The sequence below is a fragment of the Chelonoidis abingdonii genome, chromosome 6, assembly GCF_003597395.2.
Source record: "Chelonoidis abingdonii isolate Lonesome George chromosome 6, CheloAbing_2.0, whole genome shotgun sequence".
Taxonomy (NCBI): Eukaryota; Metazoa; Chordata; order Testudines; family Testudinidae; genus Chelonoidis; species Chelonoidis abingdonii.
In genome coordinates, this window is record NC_133774.1 from 109,518,577 (window position 1) to 109,526,672 (window position 8,096).

At 40.8% G+C, this 8,096-nt stretch overlaps 1 pseudogene; it reads right to left on the minus strand.

The window, feature by feature from the left end:
• Window positions 1-8,096, minus strand: part of LOC116822267 (uncharacterized) — a 42,723-nt pseudogene that overhangs the window by 24,908 nt on the left and 9,719 nt on the right.

An 8,096-nucleotide genomic window follows, 5' to 3' on the forward strand; every position in this document is an offset into this window, starting at 1 on the left:
TATATATATATATATATATATATATATATATATATTCCTACTGTATTTTCCACTGCAGGCATCTGATGAAGTGGGTTTTTAGCCCACGAAAGCTTATGCCCAAATAAATTTGTTAGTCTCTAAGGTAGCATAAGTACTCCTGTTCTTTTTACTAAATAGTGGGTTCATTAAGATATCGGTATTTGCACATTTGGTACCACACTGAGAGCAAATTACTGAATAATTGTGACATAAACCAAATCTGAACCCAGTTCTCTCAAGGTGAAAAGATGTAGCATTTTCATCCCCAATTCCTACTCTAAATGACAAAAGTAGCAGGTTTATCCAGCAAATGTGCTGCTGGACATACCTGGTACAAACTGACTTTCCAATCATTTGAATGGACTTCCCAGAGCCAACAGTTACTGGAACTTTTGCACATTCCTACATCATGGAAGAGATTTAAAAAGTAGCTACTTGCAAAAACTTGTGAAGAAGCCAGGAGGCTCCAGAATCCAGTGGCTCAGTTGCATTATCTGAATGTTCACATAGTGTTGGTGAAGGCTGCACTGTTGTAGCTTGGAATCTTCTGGCAAGTTTCTCCTTCTCTCTCTAGCTCAGTGTTGGCATTCTCTGGTGACCTGCTGTTTACTTCCATCATATAGCTCAGTCACCAGGAAGCGATAAGCCACCAGTAAGGGCTCACTCTGGGTGCATCTGTTCAAATAGTACAGGCTCTTAGAGCTTTATGGGGAACCAAGCTGCCACTGTGATCTGTCAATTGTAGCTGAAAGCCTATGACATCTGAGGTGGTATCATTAAAAATGGCTGAAATGTTAAAGACGTCATAACCAGATGGTGGTAGCTCATCTAATGTCAGCACTTTCTCATCTAAGGCTTCGCTTTCTGTGAGATTTCCCTGGACAACGGAGATGCTGTGCACAGTAACATTTACTGTCAGCGATTCTGAGTGCAGAGTCTTCCTGAGAAGAACTAACTCTGCAAGCCTCATGGAAGGTTTCAGGTAAGAAATATTAAACCACAGCCACCCTGGAATGCCAAAACCTGGATCTAGGAGAACAATTAATGTACAATTTTATTTCAGGCATGAAACATGTAGACAAGGAAGCTGAAGGGGAAACTGAGGCAGTGGTTGTCATAGCAGTTTCAGAGAAGCAGAGAGGGTGGGTAGATGGGAGGGCAAGGAGGATGATGAAGGGGAGGATGAGGGCCATTGGTTCTGGAATTTTCTTTCCTCAGTAGTTTAACAGAACCCAAGTTTGTTGATATTCAGGGCATTGTGAAAGACCCATTTATGTTTTGCCTCACTAGGAGGCTGGTTTGCTGAAAGAGTTGCTTTTGGGAAAGAGCAGGGAGGAGAGATAAGTTTCTTGTTTGAGAGAGAGGACCAAGTTTTGTTGTATCATGAGTTTTGATTTGTTTGTTGACATTATGTCAGTTCAGTTACTTTAAACTGTGATTTTCTTTCTGTGCATGTACCTAGAAGTTCTCAATAGGTGCATTTTACAGAACCAATTAATTATTGAAAGGTGCTGGAACAGAGTAAAACTATATTATGAAATCCAAGGGCCAGGTACCCCAGTATACTCTGGTTGATTTGCACTGTTCTCACCACAAACCTGTTTTAAGGCACTGGAGTGGTTTAAAGTCAGGGTGTACCACTGAATCTGGCCCTACCCTTGTAAAACTTTAAAAATATTGATGCAAAATGTAACTTGAAATAAGGAATCTGTATTTAGTCAGCAATATACTGTGATCTTGAAATCAGTAAATTTCCAGAGGATATTTTATTTCTTTTTAGTAACTTTAGTATGACCTTTGTGAATATTTGTAAACACATCTGTTAAAAGAATGGTTTCAAGACACAAATTTGTTTGCATGGGCTTAAGTTTCAACTTGGAGCATGTTTTGTTTGTGTTTAATGGCTGAATTGTACCTCCCTGACACTCAATTGATAAAACAGAAATGTTTACAGGCCTTTAATGAAAGATGGCTTTGCTGTAGTGATCTTACCTTGTTAATGATCTCACTGGTTCAGCCGTTCTGGAGGGAGATGTGCAGCCGGGTTTTGCTGCCAGCTCAGATTTTAGCTTCTTTTATTATAATTTTTTAACAGAGATTTCCAACCATGACTGTGTATAACTAATTTTTATTTCATTTAAGAGAGTACTTTGGAAGTCAGCCAAGGTCTAAGGTCCCTAGTGGGTTTCACTAAACTCTTCTGTCTGTTTTCCCTGCAACTCTCTTATTTGCTAATAGTTTTTCTTCTCTGTTTTATTTCATACACTTATTTGTTTAAGATAAGCTAAGATGGTCTTATTGCTTACAAAATGGATGTTATGGGATCTGTGCCTTAGGTTCCTAAGAACCAGATTCCACACTCGACTATGTGCACACCAGCTCCATCAAGATCAGTACAACTGGCACACACATCTGCAGGCTGAGTCTGGCACTAAATAAATCAGCTAAATCATCCTAGATTGGGGAGAATATTTGTTTCTTATCTGATTGCCAATTAAAAGTACATAACATAAGAATGGCCTTACAGGATCAGACCAAAGGTCCATCTAGCCCAGTATCCTGTCTTCTGACAATACCCAGTGCGAGGTAAGGAACAGAACAGGTAATCATCAAGTGATCCATCCCCTGTTTCTCATTCCCAGCTTCTGGCAAACAGAGGCTAGGGAGATCATCTCTGCCTATCCTGGCTAATAGCCATTGATGGACCTATTCTCCATGAATTTATCTAGTTCTTTTTTGACCCTGTTATACTCTTAGTTTTCACAACATCCTATAGTGAGGAGTTCCACAGGTTAACTGTGCATTGTATGAAGAAATATTTCCTTGTATTTGTTTTAAACCTGCTGCCTATTAATTTCATTTGGTGACCCCTAGTTCTTGTGTTATGAGAAGTAGTAAACAACACTTCCTTATCTAATTGCTCTACATCAGTCACGATTTTATAGACCTCAATCATATCTCCCCTTAGCCATCTCTTTTTCCAAGCTGAAAAGTCCCAGTCTTATTAATCTCTCCTTTCCTGAACCTTTTCCAATTCCAATATATCTTTTTTGAGATGGAGCAACCACATCTCCGCACGGTATTCAAGATGTGGGCATACCATGGATTTATATAGAGGCAACATATTTTCTGTCCTATTATCTATCCCTTTCTTAATTATTCACAGCATTCTGTTTCCTTTTTTGACTGCTGCTGCACATTGAGTGGACATTTTCAGAGAACTATCCACAGTGATGCCAAGATCTCTTTCCTCAGTGGTAACAGCTAATTTAGATCCCCATAATTTTATATGTGTAGTTGGGATTATGCTTTCCAATGCGCATTACTTCACATTTATCAACATTAAATGAATAGGCAGCTTCTTGGTAGTTGGACATGGAAAGTCAAAAGACACATTGCTTAAAATTAGGGCTGTCAATTAATCGCAGTTATCTCATGTGATTAACTCAAAAATTAATCATGATTAATTGCATTTATAATAGAATAATAGAATACTAATTGAAATTTATTAAATATTTGTGGGTTTTTCTACATTTTCAATATTTATTTCAATAACAACACAGAATACAAAGTGCACAGTGTTCACTTTATATTATTATTTATTAGAAATATATGCACTATAAAAAGATAAACTGAAGTATTTGTCGGTTCACCTCACACAAGTACAGTAACTCCTCGCTTAAAGTCATCCCGGTTAATGTGGCTTTGTTGTTATGTTGCTGATCAATTAGAGAACATGCTCATTTAAAGTTGTGCAATGCTCCCTTATAACGTTGTTTGGCAGCCACCTGCTTTGTCCACTGCTTGCAGAAAGAGCAGCCCTTTGGAGCTAGCTGGTGGGGGCTTGGAACCAGGGTGAACCAGCAGCCCCCCATCAGCTCCCCACTCCCTAAGTTCCCTATGCAGCAGCCACCCAGCAGGCTATCAATTGCCAGCAGTTCAGCTGTCCCTTCCCATACTGTCATGTGCTATTCCTGCCTTCTGCCTTGGAGCTGCTCCCAGGAGCCTCCTGCTTGCTGTGCAGGGGGGAGGGAAGAAGGGTGCTAATATCGGGGTGTCCCCCTCCCCCATGCTTCTGTCCCCTGCTTACCCCATCTCCATAGAGCGCGGTGTGGGGGAGGGCTGGGATGAGCCAGGGCTCAGGATGGAGGGAGCTTGCTGGGAGCAGCTGCTGTCTCAACTTGCTGATCTACTTAAAAAGGCAATGTACTTAGAGTGAAGTCAGTGTACTTAAAGGAGCAATGCACATCTCTCTCTCTCTCTCTCATACACACACACACAAGAGGTGTGTCTTTCTCTGTCTGCCATGCTGTCTCCCCTCCCTCCATTCGTGCTGCCTTGTAGAGTATGAGGCTACATTAACAATGTGTTAACCCTTGAGGACTCAGCTGAGTTCTAGTTCATCATTTAGCAGTAAGGCATTCCCTGGGAAATATCCCTCCCTCTGACTCCTCCACCTCAACCAAGCTTCACAATCATCATTGCTGTGTACAGTATTAAATTGTTTGTTTAAAACTTATACTGTGTATACATGTATATATAATATAGTCTTCTGTCTGGTGAAAAAAATTTCCCTGGACCCTAACCCTGTATTTACATTAATCTTGTGGGGAAACTGGATTTGCTTAACAGCATTTTGCTTAAAGTCGCATTTTTCAGGAACATAACTACAACGTTAAGCAAGGAGTTACTGTACTGAAGTGCAGTCTCTATATCATGAAAGTGTAACTTACAAATACAGTTTTTTTGGTTACATAGCTGCACTCAAAAACAAAACAATGTAAAACTTTACAGCCTACAAGTCCATTCAGTCCTACTTGTTGTTCTGCCAATTGCTAAGACAAAGAAGTTTGTTTACATTGACAGGAGATGCTGCTGCCTGCTTCTTATTTACAACGTCATTGAAAGTGAGAATAGCCATTCGCATGGCACTTTTGTAGATGGCGTTGCAAGGTATTTACATGCCAGATATGCTAAACATTCGTATGCTCCTTCCATGCTTCAGCCACCATTCCAGAGGATATTCTTCCATGCTGATGATGCTTGTTGAAAAAAGACTGTGTCAATTAAATTTGTGACTGTACTCCTTGGGGGCAGAATTGTGTGTCTCTTGCTCTGCTTTACCCACATTCTGCATATATTTCATGTTATAGCAGTCTCAGATGATGACCCACCACATGTTTGTTTTAAGAACACCTTCACGGCAGATTTGACAAAATGCAAAGAAGGTACCAATGTGAGATTTCTAAAAATAGGTACAGCACGTGACCCAAAGTTTAAGAATCTGAAGTGCCATTCAAAATCTGAGAGGGACAGGTGTGAAGCATGCTTTCAGAAGTCTTAAAAGAGCAACACTGTGATGTGGAAACTACAGAACCCAAACCACCAAAAAAGAGAAGCAACCTTCTGCTAGTGGCACCTGACTCAAATGATGAAAATGAACATGCATCAGTCCACACTGCTCTGGATCATTATCAAGCAGAACCCATGATCCGCGTAGACGCATGTCCTCTGGAATTATGGTTGAAGCATGAAGGGACGTATGAATCTTTAGCGCATTGGGCACGCACCAGCTACAGCATCAGCTACAACAGTGCTATGTGAATGCCTGTTCTCACATTCAGGTGACACTGTAAACAAGAAGCAGGCAGGATTATCTCCTGCAAATTGTAACCAAGCTTGTTTGTCTGAGTGATTGGCTGAACAAGAAGTAGGACTAAGTTTACTTGTAGGGTCTAAAGTTTTACATATGTTTTATTTTTAATGTAGTTTTTTTGTACATAATTCCACATTTGTAAGTTCAATTTTCATGATAAAGAGATTGCACTACAGTAATAGTATGAGGTGAATTGAAAAATACATTTTTTTTGTTTTTTACAATGCAAATATTTGTAATAAAAACTAAAGATAAAATGAGCACTGTACACTTTGTATTCTGTGTTGTAATTGAAATTAATATATTTGAAAATCTAGTAAACATCAAAATATTTAAAATAAGTGGTATTCTATTGTTGTTTAACAGTGCGATTAGTCACAATTAATTTTTTTAATCGATTGACAGCCCTACTTAAAATGTGTTCTCCCAGGACTGACCCAGTGCACCCTGATCAGGATGGGGATGGACTGTTGGAGGGTTAGTTAACTTCTAGGATACAACAGCAGAAATGGAAGAGATTTTGTGGGAAATAAATAGCTTCAGAGGCCAGTTCTGCTCCTGGTGTGGACAGGACCTTAGCCTTACACTGTAGACACTATGTTCAGCCTCATCCAGCACAAAGGATGTCCTTTTATAGGTCATCAGGGTGCAGTCTAATACCACAGATTAGAAGAAACCCACCCAGTTTCTAGAACTGATGCACTATGTACTAGTCAGTCTGGCCAGGTCCAAAACCGAAGAGGGCCCACACCAATCACTATGTGGAAGACTGTGGATGATGTGCGACTCTCCTTGCCAGATAATGCACCTTTTGCTCTCATCCATGTCATTCACCCGTCCATGTGGAGGGCCAAAATGTGGCACTGTAAATATCCCATTTCTCTTTCCCCAGGTATGTAATGACTCAGGTTAAGTTCAGATGGTTCCCACCTGTCTTCAATTATTCACTCAGACCTCACCTAGGTAAATAAATGCTGCAGAGGGTGCCTGAGGACCCTTACTGGTTCGGGGCACAATGAGACACAGGATGCTCTGCGGTGCTTTCAACAGCTGCTCTAAAATGGAGCAGTGCTTGCTGTCTCCTGCCACCCACTGTTGACAGCAACATGTGTGCAGGAGACCTGGAGCCTACCCCTACCTCCATGCTAGATGTCCATGCCCTTTTAGGACATTAGGACATAGTGTGGGAGCTAGCCCCACTCCACACTACCCTTCAAGTTAGCGCTATGTTTTTGTTTAGCCCAGGAGGTCAATCCTAATTTAGAGACCTTAGGAGACACTCTCAGCCTGTAAACTGTAACAGGAAGCAGGAGCCACAGCTGGGGCTTAAGCCACCCTCCACGCCCTATAGGTTGGAAGTAAGGGACAAGGAGCAGCCAGAGCAAGACTCAGCTAAGGGCCAGCATCCCAACCAGAGCATCCCCCAGTTGATGGCAGGAAGCATCTAGTTCCCCTTCCCAGCACAGGGCAAGCAGCAGCCAGTACCAAGGAGTAGTGGTAACCCCAACCACAGACCTCTACTTGGCCCAGGACAAGGAGCAGCCAAATATGCCCCAGAATTATGTGTACACGGACCCAGGGAGATGCCAGAACCACTCTGAGGTGATTCCTGAATTCCTGAAACTTTTTTTAGGCTGCAACTTTGCCAGGCTTCTGTCTGGTAATCATGCCGTTTGCTGTCTTTCATGTGACAAGATTAGATACAGTCATCAAGTGTGCAAATTAGGGTGTTAAGTCACTTGTATGAAATCTCCAGACTTCTGAACCATCCGCCTTAATAGTTCTATTATAAACATATACAGGCCATTCTGGTTTCACTGCCCAACCAGCATGACAAGCACAACGTAAACAGACTGGATAAATGGTGAAAAGTAAATTAGATTTTTTAAAACTCATTTTTAAAAATATCAACTGTTATTAGTAATGTGAATAAGGACTTTTTTTGCTGTGGTTTGTCTTGGCGATAGTCTTCATAAGACTGACATGTGCAGGTAGTTTCAACTGGTGACTGAAGTTTAGTTGGTTGGGAGTTAAGGTAGCTTCTCATTTCTAAACTGCTCTGTCCTCAAAGCAGTGACTTGAAAGAAACTGATCCTTTTTATTTAACTCTGGCCTAGGAGACTGCATAGAGATCTCTCAAAACACATGCTGTGTGTTATAAAATGTATAAAGCAGATATTGAAATGGTAAAGTAATAGGTTTATAAAAGCAATGTCATTAATGATAAGAAAAAAAAAGAAAATCTATTAGATAACCTGTTTTTTAAAAAAAAGCATTTCAAACTGGCAATAGTTTTTCCGCTTAGGAATTGTTTATCATGTGTGATACAGCATGGCCAGAGGGCAGCATAAGAGTGTTAGCAGGGGGCCTTATTCCCTGCCAAGGGAGGAAGGTTTGCTTTAGATTAACTAGAACAGCT